The following is a 14,432-nucleotide window of genomic DNA, read 5'->3' as shown; positions in this document are numbered from 1 at the left end:
TACACTTTCTTGTCTTGCCAGCCTCCTCCCACCACCACTCCCACTCCCACTGCCACTGCCTCTCCTCCTTCTGCACCTTGGTCGTGGTCGTTTTTTGTGGTTGTCACTTTGTTATTTATTCAGCGCCATGAAGCAGGTCTGAACTGGGCTGTCGATACTGGGCAGGGCTATGGCTGTGGCTGGGACTGAGGCTGATGCTGGGGCACGGTTCTCAGACGCTGAGGCTGTTAATGAGTTCGTTCGTCTCCGGTTCGCGCTCTGTGCTCTGCGCTGCGCATTTGGATGCTAATGAGTGGATGGCATCCAATAAATTTAGTTCGTTGGGCTTTGCTTTTATCGCTCCACTTGCATAATTCACGGAGCTGCAGGCGCTGCCAGCCCCCAGCCCCCAGCCCCAGCCCGACACTCCGCCGAGGCTACAGAGGTCAATACAAATTGATGGGTCGCATTGTTAACGCCGCTGATTACAAATTATTTGTATTGCCCCCTTCCAGATGGCCCTTGCTCAGACCACCCTGTTTGGTAATTGAGCGAGCGAGCTCCATGGGTGCCAAAGGGGTGTCCTTTCCTCCTCCAGCGATTTACAAGGGCTACCCTTCCTCTATTCATCAATAAAAACGTGCATAAAGTGTCTTCAAATACAGTAGTCGATGGGTAAAAGACGTTCAGGTTTTCCTCTAGCAAATGTCAATAATCTTATCAGCAAGTATCGCTAATATCTGCCTAAAATGTGATTGATTGCTCCAAAGAACATCGAAGTGGGTTTTTTTTCTTTTCCTCCTCCAGCGATTTACAAGGGCTACCCTTCCTCTATTCATCAATAAAAACGTGCATAAAGTGTCTTCAAATACAGTAGTCGATGGGTAAAAGACGTTCAGGTTTTCCTCTAGCAAATGTCAATAATCTTATCAGCAAGTATCGCTAATATCTGCCTAAAATGTGATTGATTGCTCCAAAGAACATCGAAGTGGGTTTTCTTTTTTATTATACACTGCTTGTATTTCTCCGCTCTCTCCGGCGCACACTGTACTCCAGCCACCCCATCCATAAGTCACTAATAAAGACACATGCATATCCAGGTAGCCAAAGTGATTGCAACTTCCACGATCCACTTAGAAGACAGCGATTAAAGCATCAACACTAATTGGCCGATAGCCCAGTGTCCAGTGCCCAGTGTGGCTCTCCACAGCGTTTCCTGCTATCGGAAACAGCTTTTAGCTTGGATTTTGGAATGGGGCTAGCCTAACTCAATAATTACAGATCAATCAATGCCAGCATTTGAATGGGATCTGAATAACTGTATCCGATTTATGGTATGGAAAAAGTGTACAAAGATTAGAGGAAAGGAAACGGGAACTCGGATTATAAACACTCAAAGTCATGAGGTTTCGTAGCATGGAATCTACACAGAACCCATATATCCCTCATCTAATAGTGGAATCATTGCCTTCGTTTCATCTTCCACGAGTTGACTTGCTGTTACGTAGCCCAAAAAATGAATAGAGAAATACCCAGCAGGATATTCCTTCGACTCTCACTCGAAGTTCCACTTGGCCTTTGTACTGAAGACGCCTGGCGGGCGAACCGGGAAGCTGTGCGCCAGATATCCTTTCCTTCACTTCCAATCAGCAGATAAAATCCGTTTCCCGCCAGAGGGCGCTTTAGTGCGATGCGGCGCGTAGACTCAGTCCAATTGGAAGTGCGAACGCTGTGCATGGGTGGGGGGAGCGATGTTTGCCTTACGCTTGTGTTTGTGCGTGCACTGGTGTGCGTGACGGCGTTTTTCGGCGGCCATGCTGGATTTATCTGACTATATCGACATCCACCACCACCGGGCGTCCTTTTCTCGCACATGCGCCGACGCTCGACGCAGATAAAGTCTCGATTCAGGCGTGGCAACGCGACCATCGACGTTGGCAGCGGCAGCGGCGCCCACGCACACCACTGCACGCACAAACACAAGCGCAAAAGTGCCATCGCTCTGCCCTGCCACGCTCCCCCCCACCCAAAAGACTGGGCCCACAGCGCGTGTCTTCCATTATTGAAGGGGCCGCCGCGTTGCCATGGCAACTCTGCGCGTTGGTCGCTCGGGCAGAGCAGAGACTCACACTGAAGCTCGGACTGGTACACTAGTGTGCTGCGGAGAGCGAGACGGGGAATGGGTTTGGTCTGGCTGCGGCGTCACCCTGGCCTCGTCGTCACAACAACTCGAGCCAGCATCGATCCCTTGCGCAGAGAAGCAAAGAATTTTCCAGCAATCTGGCAGGACTGCAAAAGGAATCTATGTAAATCTGCCATGCGGCAGGACATTCTTGTCATAACTGATTTCAAAATGTTCTAGAAAGCTCACTAACTAAGCAGAGTTTAACTAAAAATGCTACAAATCCTAGTTAGGGTTTAGGCTAGTCTCGATAAACCCACCCAACTGAGCTCCCCTGGCGACTATCCAATTGCCGTCGGCACTTGGAGCTCAATTAAGACTCCCCCTTTGCGGACTCGAGTCCATGCCGCACTCGTTTATGCAAATTCCCATTCTTCGGACCACACACTGATGTCAGCTAATTGACAATTAGCGGACAAATTGTAATTTCAGCCCGAAGGGGTGGGGCCACCGCTTGACTCATTTAGGCGACAATTGTTTAAATCAAGAAACACATTTGGCTGTATGCCACGCCACTGCCAGCGGTGTCAAACTCTGCAGACAGCCACTGCCTCTGATAGGAGCGGAGTTCATCATTCACTGGACAATGAGCACAGCAGAATTTGCATAACTTAAACGCAGAATTTATTTTAATTTAATCATTGCATAAAGCGTACTTCTTTATATGCACTCACACTCGCAGTCACCGCGAGCACGAATAGGAGTACGAATACGAATACGAAGGTGCCTTTGAACTTCACTGTGAGGATGGGGACGAGTCGGAAGAGGATGGATCCAGCTGGAATTACAGGAACAATTTATGTAAATGCCTCGACTCCAACACCGACTTCTAGCTAGTTTTGCCGCTGGCCAAGATGGAATATTTCAGTCACGTTAATTCATGTCGCGTTTAATTCACAAATAAAGTTCGTAACTTATATCGTGCTCATAATGCATGCAAATTTATTGGCTGTGCGGGGATACGCTGCGCTATCCGCTGCAGGTGAGTCCATTAAGTGTTCGATTTACATCCGATGTGGCTGCCACGGTGCGGTAGCCAGGCGGGGCTAGCTATTCGCCCGCTGATTTACAAAGGCCCCGGGGAGAGGCCTGCTCCGTCAGAGTCTCAGGGCAGGGCCCAGGCCCAGACCTTGGCCCTAAATCCAATTCGCATCTCAGCGTGCACTTTGTGGGTCTGTGCCTCGCTCTTAACGACTTGATAAGTAAAAGTTCTCTCCTTGGCAGCTGCCACACACAGCGCAAACCGGAAATAATTAAGCGAGCCAAAGTTTGTCAGCCCAAGTTTCCGCAATATGGAAGAAACTGGAGGCCGAGGCCGAGGCGAGGTGGCGAATTTTATTAGACGGCCAGCCGCCCCAACTCCCGGCAAACAGACTGACAAAATAGCACCGAGAATGGGGAGGAATCTGTTGGAGACATAAAAACTTTACCGAAAATATTGGCCAACACTTTCGGCAGCCAAATTAAAAAGAAAGCCAGCTCAAGTGGCGAGAGCACGGGCAACTTTAAGTTGATTTCACCCACAAGCAAGCGCCAGCTCTGGCCAAGTCCTGTCCAATTTGTATTCCGTTTCGGGCTGTGCTATTCATAATGTAAGCGAAAACAAACAGAACAGCCGGAGTCAAATGGAATCATATTTTCGTATTTGCCGGGCTTATCTGGGTGGCCATTCCATTGCTTGGTTTGGTTTGTTTGCTTCCCATCGTGAGCACACTTAGGTGTGTTCCTCCAGCCGAAATAGATGTCAACATCCCAGAAATTGAGGCACTTACACACGAAGTGAAGCTTCCTCTCCGTGCACTGCAAGAAATCGGATAGAAACTCAACATTTTTACTTATTCCTTTGTTCATTCTGTTGCCCAGAAGTTGTCTCGTTCTGACTCGGTTTTCTGCCAGTGACCGAACGTTCAACGTCACTTACCCAAAATGCAACGCCCGCCGTCAGAGCAATCCAAGCAGAGAGCCAGGGGAGCCGTAGGGACTAGCCGAGGTCGCTCCCCTTCTGGGGTACGGGCACAATCACGAGCACAAGCACAGGCAATACGGAATGGGGACGAAGCCATTCTTCCGAATCGTTGCCTCATGCACAAATAAAAGAAAAGTCACAGCCCGGCCAGGGCACGGAATAAGTGCCTATACTTCCGCTGCCTCGATGTGGGGGTGGTTCGCTTGCGGCAGCGGGTTCCATCGTCCTTATCGTATCCTGTTTTGCTGGCTCGTTGCAACTGCTGTGCAAATAATGGGACAGAAGGCTCTCCCAGGAGCGGGAGACAACACCTACAACGTCCACGGGCATTGCAGCCACTCGAAACAGATTTTCTTTCGGCAACTTCTGGTGACGTTGTGGCCCGTGCCCGGGGAGCTTTATGGGTGTGGCGGGCTGCGTCTGCTCCTCCGCTTTGGCAGCTCCACCTCCGTCGCCGGGTTGGGACGTCGACACGTTTGGTGTTGGCAAAAGTTTTCTCATTTTGCCAAGATGCTCGCTCGTAACGAAAATTGTCGAGTTCGCCAAACGCCACTGGGAAGGAGACCCAGCCCGAACCACAACGTGAACGAGGGAAAAGCCAAATGGCATCGCACCGCATGCACTGGCGACATTTCTCATTAAAAGTTTTCGACATTTTGTTGTCTCAACAAACGCTCTTATCAGCAGACAGAAGCCATTTCCATAATGAACAAAGCGGAACACAGAAAATGCACCAAGCCAATGCCATGAAAATCGAAAGACAGGTGTCTGTCAGCTTATTCGGCTGTGGCTATAATGATATGTGGGTGTCTTAATTAATAAAAGGTTCACTGATCTAGATATGATGATAGATTCATTTCTTACATTATTTTTTGCAACATAATTTGTGGAGACATCCTACGACCCTTGCCATTGATAGAAAATCTAATATACTCCATTTGTTTCCATCAAAATGTGCCATGAAAAAGACCAACGATGGATCAACCTCTACTCGATCTTGCACTCACAGTACTCCAATGAAAACTGAGATCTTGTTCGGTGTGCAGGAGAACATTTCTCGGCCTTGTCTTAAGTGTAATTACTTGTAGTTTCGTGAGGCCAATTAAGAGAATGTTCCCCGCCCATGCCACATTGCTGCCATAAAGTATGAAATGATAATTTCCAGGCCGTTGCCAGAGCAGAAAAATAGCAGACCTTGAAGCTAAATTATGCGCAACCTGCGCGCAATTATCGTTAGTTGTTCGCCTCCTCCAAAGGGTTGAGCCTGAGAGCCAGGGCCAGAGCCGAGCCTTCTTTTGGTTAGACAAAGGGTTGGGCTCAATGTCAGCCTTCAGGGCAATAAAACAGGAACAACCGCGCACCGGTCGGGCTCGGGCTCGAGGTCGAGGTCGGGGCATAAAAAATAAGCCAGAAACAAACAAAAAACACACGATGACTATGTGCACACGTGTGTGCGTGTGTGCCTGCCAGGGCTAGTTTAAATCTACGCATTATGGGCGCACAGTGGGCCATTGACAATTTGCGGCGAGCGAGCGGAGCGATCTCTTACCAGAGTCACCGGCAGAGCCACCTCGTCTGGCCGCTTCGGCTGCTTATTTGCTTTTGCTTTTGCTTTCTTTTCGCTTTACGATGCTGCCAGGCTTGGAAGTGCTCTGTGTGTGGTGTGTGTGCTGTGTGCCTCTGCCCGTCACAGTTCGAAGTTTTACGGTCTACGAGAGTTGGCCCTAAAAAGTGAGAGTCATTAAAAATGTTTACTGCTTCTCAAGGTCGTCGCAGGGAATTTTATGTTGCTTTTTATGACGTAGTTGTCACCGAGCTGCTGCTGCTTCTGCTGCTGCTGCTGAGTCTACGGCTCTCTCCTCATTGCCAGGGCCATCGTCGTCAGCCCCTCCATCTTCATCGTCATCGACTGACCCAATTTGCCTGGGAGTTACCTTGGCAATTGTATCAATCATTTTATTGCTGGCTCATTTGAATCTCAGAGTTGAGTTCAGCGACCCCATTGCTTGCTGGAACTTTGTTGTGGACTGATGTTGGGAGGGAAATATAAAAATATCTAACATTAATCCGCGAATAATCAGATAAATGTAAAGTTGTCTGATCCTTTTCATCAAGATGTTAATAACAGCACGTCCGGATGAAAAATCAGAGTCTCCCTCCCGCTCAGCATTTAATATTTAATATTTTGGGTTGGCTCCCAACCGAAATATCAAGATATCGCTGCCGCGCACATTTGATGCCTTATGAGACTTTTCCCCGGCTTGGCTTATTTGCGGATTGCGAGCACGCTTCGCCAGCCAGCAGAAATGTCGGGCAGAGACGAAACTCCAAGTGAGAATGGGGCAAAATGGCAGCAATGCTTAGTGCCAAGTGCCGAAACTAAATCCAATAACTATATGCTGAAACATTCATGAGCGCAAATTGAACACGTTCCTGCGTCTAGCTGCGAGCGCCCAAATCTTGGCTCTGCTTCGATTCTGCTTCGATTTTGTTTCGGTTCGGGCGAATTACGTCCAATGGAGCTTGCTGCTGGGGTGGACCGGTCCGTGGTGGTCAAGCGGGGCCAACGCACTCATCGGCAGGCGAAATTCCGAGCAGCTTGGTCTTGGACTGCATCAAAGTGAATTATCCACACCTTCTGGCGAGAGCGACCATTTTGATTACAAGTATTTCTCGCAGACGTCTCTCAGCAGTTTACAAAAATGGCCAAGAGTAGGAGGTGGGGCGTCCACAGCGCAGAATAGTGAAAAATTCCTTTGGCCAATTGCACGTTTCAGCTGGGAGCGGAACGGGTCGCATTCTGAGTTCCCTCACACTTATTTGCAATTGAGAATAATTGAATCGAGAAATTGGTTCGCTCCACGAAAGGAGTACGCAGCTCAGCTTGCAGCCCGAATCCCTTATCCCATCCATCTCACGAAAGTTGTTTGAGAAATTCAATTGGATTTGGAAATGCCAAATCAAGCAGCTGAACAATGAGGGGGAGAATGAACAATTTCCAAACTTCTCTTTGTGTCTGACCATTGGCTAAACTGTGAACTTATATTGTATACATATCTCGTATTTTATTAGAAAAGTTTGAACTATTTTGTAGTTTCATAGCCACAATTCATCAACTGCAGGAAGTGCAGAATCTAAGATCTAAATTTTGAAAGATAATAACAGAAATAGATTTTTATTTTATTTTATTCTCCTGTACAAAAACATATTGATATATTTTATTCTCAATGAATTCTAATTCATATTTTATTTATTGCAACTCGCAAACATTTGAATTCTGTTTAGGCAAACAACCCTAACCCCTGCCCACACCACCCCCACCCAAACATGTGCACAGCAATGAGAGTTTAAGAGAGTTTTCGTGGTAAAAGAGAGCTTTTTGCGCTCTCTTCGCTCGCTTTTCTCGTGTAGCGCTAGCACAGGGTGCCTCGTGTTCAGAAATTGCAGCTGCGGTTTGGTCGCTTTGGTCGCTCCAGCTAATATGATGTTGGTAAATAAATCAATTGAGAATTAATTTGCATACTAAATTGTGTCCAGCTGCAAGGTGAATCGCGCGTGTCGAATACTCTAATTAAGCCATCTCTCCGTTCGACTTTGGGTGCCATTTGCATTCGAATGGATCGCAAATCAGTCGCTGGCTCAGCCAGTGGCCGCTTGCGAAATCGCGACAGGCCATAAAGTTGGCAAGCGATGAGTTTATTAGCCGACAACTGACGTCCCACCAGCGCAGTTCTCGCCCCGCTGCGGTCTTCGATTGGAATTGCCTCGTAAATAACCGCTCGCTGGGGCTGGAGAACGGATCTCCCGCCCAGTCCCCCTCATCACAGCCACGGCGTGCACGCATCCATCGATGGCGATGATGACGATTATGTAGATGGAGCAATGTCGATGTCCTTGATGAGGAAGATTGTCGATTATGGCCCCCCCATCCGAACTGTTGTATGCAGCCGCAGCTCTCAGGTTGGCAGGGAACAGGGAGCAGGGCCGGGCCAGGATCCGGCAGGAACTAATGGAAGAATTTCGCGATGTCACGAGCGTGAGTTATGGTTAAGTGCACTTTTCGGGCTGCCTTGTCCCAAAACCACCCAACACCCACCAGCACCCCCGCTCTACGCCGAATCCCCTCCTCCGTTCGTTTCCCCGCCCGATGACGCTATGTTTGTGTCTAAATGCAAATTTTGTGTAATGAACATCGCGCTCATGGAGTGGCATGGGAAGGTTCATTATACCCTTTCCTCCAATTTAGGAGTTTCTTTTCTAATGCCAGGTTTGACACTGCAAGTACAAGTATTAATATTCTTACATCTACATAAATATTTAAATATTATGTATTTACATATATGTATGTACATATACTTATTTAAATATGTACATTATATGTATTTTACATATTCTCCCAGAAATGAAATGAAAAGAAGAGAAAGAGCATCCGAGCTTCGACCCTGCATGCTCTCAGGTAGCTGTTGTTTTTGTGCTGGCTAAAACTTTTGCCGCTGCCTGACTATTAGCTAATGCCGGATCCGCGGTTCGTGACGTGACGTGCCCTCGAACCCAACTCCAACCCCAACTCCAACCCCAACTCCAACTCCAACTCAAATCCTAAACCCATACCCAACCGCAGCCCAGTCCCGCCCTGTTGCTGCTGATGCGCTCGGTAAAGTTTGTGCAGAAAATTTGAATATCGTTTGGCTTATTCCGCGTTCGCCCAACCACCACCGATGGCGGATGGCAGATGAATCCAACATGAGTCTGCCCCTATCTGTGTGCTTGTGTGCATGTGTTTGTGTGTGTGCGAGCATGGGGGAAGTTTAATGGTGGTGGAAATGGAGTTGCAACCACCACCTCGACCTGAGGATAGCTCACGTTGTCGTTATTTGCACTGTGCCCGCAGCCCCGAACTCTTTCCTCACACGAAGGCACATCCACATCAACATCCACAGCCAGGCAAAGTCCTTGCTGCGCCATTTGTTCAAATTTCGGGCGATGCGGAGCTGCCTCCGTCTGTTATTAATTTGGCTGCCTAGCCCCTCCAGCCACATCCACATCCTCCCGCTCCACCTTCGATCTCTCCGGGTCCTGGCTGTCTGCGAAAACTCCGCTCGGGGCCATTTGGCGTGAATTGCGTCTCGGTCTCGGTATTTTGCTTTGTCCCTGGCCCTGGATGCGTTTCATTAATTAACTGAAATACTCTCGACGAGCTGTGCACGTTACAACAATGAATTATTTATATAAAATTTGTCTGGCATTTTTCTGAGCTTTACTCAAATCTTTTCTAACCTCTGGGACTGGCCGTGTCTGCTCTCACATACTATTTGTTGCTGCTGCTGCCAGTCGCAAATTTGTTGCCATTTCACCCATTTTCTCCACTGTCTAAGCAGGGTCTGGCCCTGAGGTGAAATGAAGTGCATTACTTGTAACATAATTGGCGAGATTCTTTTTGCAGATGGCAGATGGCACAGTCGGGTCCTTAACTTGGATTCCAATTAAAGCACTGCATGGCGAATTCCCCTTACTTTCTGAGAGAAAATTGTCTGGCACTGTACGCGTAGTGTAGAAATATTTATCTGCGTGCTGATGTCCATTTTGAATAAATGTTTCCAAGCTGAATTATGCTGCGTGCCAAGACAGTGGCGGTTTCATAACTCATTTTCCACTTTGCTTTCTTCTGCGTTTTTCCACTCACCGACCGGAGCTTAATTAAATTAAACGAATGTTTTCCCTTGCCCAAGCAGACGGGGAATCCAGTGACGTAGCTCTTCATTTTACATTTATTTGTAGAGAGCTTAGCTGCCGGGCAGACTTTAAATCTCAGCCAGAACTAATTTTATATTTTTTCCTTCCTTTTTTCGGGCATTTTTACTTACATTTTTTCAGGGGGAATTATAACATTACGTTTATGTCTATGCAAAAGGATTTCGGTTGGTTGCCCTGCCTGGCCATGAGGGATGGGCTTTGTCTAGATCTCTCAGTTTAATAGATTTTTACAGTCAGACACCAGCTGCATTTGCATGAAATTATCTTATTTCCCAACGAAAAAGGACAATCATAATTAAACAAGCATTATGTAATGGCTTGCTTTTCATGTTTTTTGTTTGGATTATGCAAAAGAGTCACTTTCTTTTGTGGAAGTACTCTGGAAATTATATACATCTGACTGCTTAATTTATGTCCGCAAATGCTGAAAGTACAAGCAATTCTGGAAACTTTCCCTTAGGCTTATGCTCCATTTGTTAATCTTAAAATTACATTTATAATTAAACGAACTGAGAAATTAAATATAGAACACATTTAATGGATCCATTGGAAAACTTTTACCAGAATTCAAATTACACGTGATCTCGTAGTTACCCTGTTATTAATTTCATTCAAATACTCTTCTCATTTCAGGTAAATACTAACATTATGCCCGTCCGATGTATTTCAATATTTTGGTTACTTAACCCGAGGATATTTGGTGTGTTACTGGAGGTAAGGTTAACAATAAGCGTGAAAACCATGAAATTTATTTAGTTCGCTTATGAAAATGGCCAACAATCAGACAGAAACGATAACATAAGAGGGCTGTGCATAGGTACATACATATGTCTGAGCTGTGGTTCCCTTACATATGTATGTACATATATGTATACTCGTACAAAACAATAAAATAAAATACACCCCATCAATATAAACGACAGCAACAGCAGCACCACACACATGAATCACGTCCTGAGACGTAGTCGCCGTCAAAGTCGCTTCAGAGCAGGTTCTCCTCTCCCGATAGGGAACAAGAGCAAAACAACCTTTGTAGATATCTCCGTAGATATGTAAGTACACACAGACATGTGCGTATTCGAGTGGGAAACACATGAAAAAGTCTGTACAAATACGAGTAATGCAGCCATTTTGGATAACAATGGAAGCCAACAAAGAACAAAACAACGGGGCCAAGAGAAGCAACAAAAAGAAAAGGAGGAAAAACAGAATGAGCAGCACAAATGTTGGAAAAGGTGGAATCGGAATTCGATTCAACCGTTCAGTGACTCCTCGGAGTCGCCTTCTGCCATCGCTCCCCGTCCCGCGCAGCTTTGCGACATTTATCAAAGTCCCCAAATGCGAACAATACCAGAAACAACAACAAAGCGGGGAAAAATAAAAGAAAACACAAAAATGTCACATTCGAATTGAATTTAAATGAGTTTTGTGCCCGACGAGCCCAGGGGCGTACGCCCAGAAACGGATAGAGGCAGAGGGACAGCGATTGGGACTGGGACCGGGACCCGATCCAAACCGAACCACAATTCGATAAAATTCCCAGAGATTATGCCGTCAGGGCAGAAGGCAAAGCTCCACGGCCATTAGTGTGAGGCCTTTCTCCCATTTGTTGTTTGTTCTCTCTCGTTCCTGAACTGTTACAGTCACAGTGGGCACAAATCAATTTAATGCCCTGTCCCCACTTAAAACAAAAGAAATGAAGCGGTTGGCTGGAAGCTACTCGTATTGTCTGCTCAACTGCACTTAACATTTCTCGGACGATAAGTGACTGGACAGGAATGGATACAAGATTAATCGCCCAACTCAATGTTTGCAATTATATATTTTGTTTTATAGACTTGGCTTATGGTGGTAGGACATAATGCAAAGCATTCGCAGCATGCAAATGTCAGGAATCAAAGTGTTTATATGGCGCAGCATAAATGCAGTTTCATCAGATATTTGTCTTTCATTTTGTGCACATCTCCCATGGTGCATCGGTGCTTTTGTGCGCTGGAGCTGCGCGGTTACCATCATTAGCATTTACACTTTGCCGCCAATCGATCGACGCGATCAAGTTGCTCCGACTGGAATTGGGATTGGTATTGGCATTGGAATATCTGTTGACGGCTTGGGCCTGGGACTGGCTGCCGGCCGTACGATCGTTTTAATTTAGTCCAATCAAAGCCAATAGAATTAATTACGGAACTAAGACAAGAATGTGGACTTCGCAATTAGTTTTCTTTTCAGGGCCATAAACAACGTGGCACATTCAGGCAGACGCGTATGCGGGGATTGAGGCAAAAATCTGGCAAGTAGGTCACGGACATGAGGCCGGACGGACACGAGCGAGCGAGGAATGGGGACCGAGGGCGCTCCGCTCCGTTCCGATGAGTTCCAAGAGTGACACATCGCCAGGCACATTACAGCAGAGATATAAATAAACACGCACACTCGTGCTCGTGCTCTCGGAGGCTGTCCCTGCCGCCTCTGTTCTCTCTCCTTCTCTCTCTTGGCGCTGTGTGGGTGAGGCTGAGGCTGAGGGTGTGGTGTGGGCAACTCATTTGGGGAGCCCGCATGCCGAACTGTGTGTGTATCTTAATGCCTCGTGCGGATGTGACTTCGCTTATGGAATCCATACACAAATGGCCACATTCAACTTCCTTATAATGGGAAAGCTCCTCTGCCCCGGGGCAGCCGGGACAACGGGTGGTCCGATGATGCTGTTTGCGATTTCCAAGTGGGACAGCAGATACAGATTACACAGCTCCGCTGGGACCTATACAAACATACGGTAGATAACTTGTGAACACACTCATGCTACATACAATGTATACAGATACATATATGTACATAGATACATACATAGTATACACATATGTAAATATGTATGGGCATGTACACACTCGTGTTGCATATGCAATATTCATCACAGCCATTAATTAGCCTGTTGTCTTCTTCATAAACATTCGTAAATACATTTGACATTCTATTCATAGTGCAAGTCTCGTTCTGTTTCAACAAAATCCAAATTTATGGCTTCACATGTTAGCGTTCCCCAGAGCAAAACACTCAGCGTCACTTGCCTTGTTTGTTTTCTTTGTAGCATAAATTATACTATGGTCAACACTTTCGATCTATTTAGTTCAAAAGCTGACACCGCACACATGAGATTGAGGCTCGTGAACCCATTCATTGCATTGGTGGCAGCAGCTTCAAAGTGGAGGCAGCCACTCCCACACTTTCCTCAATGTGTTAATGGTGGCCCCATTGTACTCTCCCATTCTCTCGGTAGTGTCCGCGACAAGTGGGTAAACAGAAAAGTGCGGTGGCAACACCTAAACTGAGCTAATGGGGGCATTTATTGCCAAATTGCTGTAATAAACAATTTGTTGAGCATTTAACGAATTTTACTACCGCCAACAAGAGCAGCCAGCGCAGCGGAGAGACGGTGGGGCGGGGCAGGGCAGGGCAGGAGCGGGCCAAATGCGAGAGTGAGCCCATAAAAATGTTTATGATGGATTATGCTCCCCCACTCTCCCACTACCAATGGCGGCTGCCCTCCGGCTCGACTCTCATCATTCACTTAACGTTTTACGACACTTTCCATGTGGGACGCGTTGAGGCAGGTTGCGGGCGCGCGCGGCTCTTGACTCTCGGCTCTCCGGAGACGTGGTCAATGAAGCAGCCTCATTCAATGTCAAGGTGAAAAGTGTATCACATGAAACGGCCATAAAGGTGACGCAGATTGATTTAGACAGCGAGGAGAGCACGGCTGCGGCTGTGGCTGTGGCTGTGGGGCCGCGAACGCACTGACAATACTAACAATTCTGGTGAGACTGTGGGAGCAGTCAGGAGATATTAAAATTTTACGGTCAGCAGCAGACGGCAGCCAGACAGACACCTAGACACACTTTCGCACACACAGCACACCGCTCGCCTCACACACACTCGTGCGACAGTAAAATAAAGCATTATTATGGCAACCATTAAACGAAGGCAGACGACGGCTCCACTCCAAGTCAAGTGCCGCTCAAGATGTCGGCGGAAGCTGAGCGGTGGCCTTGGATCTGGGACAGGGTCTGGGTCCGCGTTAGGTCGGGTGCGGGTGTGGGGGCTTGTCATCCATCTCCCATAAAAGCGCGCGACTAACACGCGAGTCAAGTACTGAGACCAGACCCCCACCTCCCATCTCCCATCACCATGTAGCCCGGAAAAGAGCCACGACTTGCGGCTGCGTTTTTATGAATGAAAATGCCTCTTTTCTCGTCTTCCTTTTTGTTACTTTTTAAGCGGCCTTTTATTGGCTTAATGTCGCATTATGCACCACAGCAGCAGTGCTGGAACCACTCGAAAGGCGACTTCAAACTCTGTTTGTCTCGACAACTTTTTAAACCGTTAACAAAAGTCAAGTGCTTAAAATTACAGCCAAATGCCAGCTTCAAGTGTGAGCTTGTGCAGGGTGCAGAAATCAATATTAATCTCTGAATTTCAGGCTGATTGGATTCCTATAAAATGTATCTATGTACATATTTCGCTTACTTCTCTTTCCCTCAGTTTGTTGTGCTCCAA

At 47.1% G+C, this 14,432-nt stretch overlaps 1 long non-coding RNA gene across 1 annotated transcript in view; it reads left to right on the top strand.

Annotated features, from left to right (window-relative positions):
* The window catches only part of LOC117897323, a 71,926-nt gene that overhangs the window by 14,665 nt on the left and 42,829 nt on the right, over positions 1-14,432 (top strand). The window lies entirely within an intron of this gene.

The sequence above is a fragment of the Drosophila subobscura genome, chromosome O (genome assembly GCF_008121235.1).
Source record: "Drosophila subobscura isolate 14011-0131.10 chromosome O, UCBerk_Dsub_1.0, whole genome shotgun sequence".
NCBI classification, from domain to species: Eukaryota; Metazoa; Arthropoda; class Insecta; order Diptera; family Drosophilidae; genus Drosophila; species Drosophila subobscura.
Note: the sequence above shows the minus strand (reverse complement) of the source record. Positions and strands in the feature narration are given on the sequence as shown.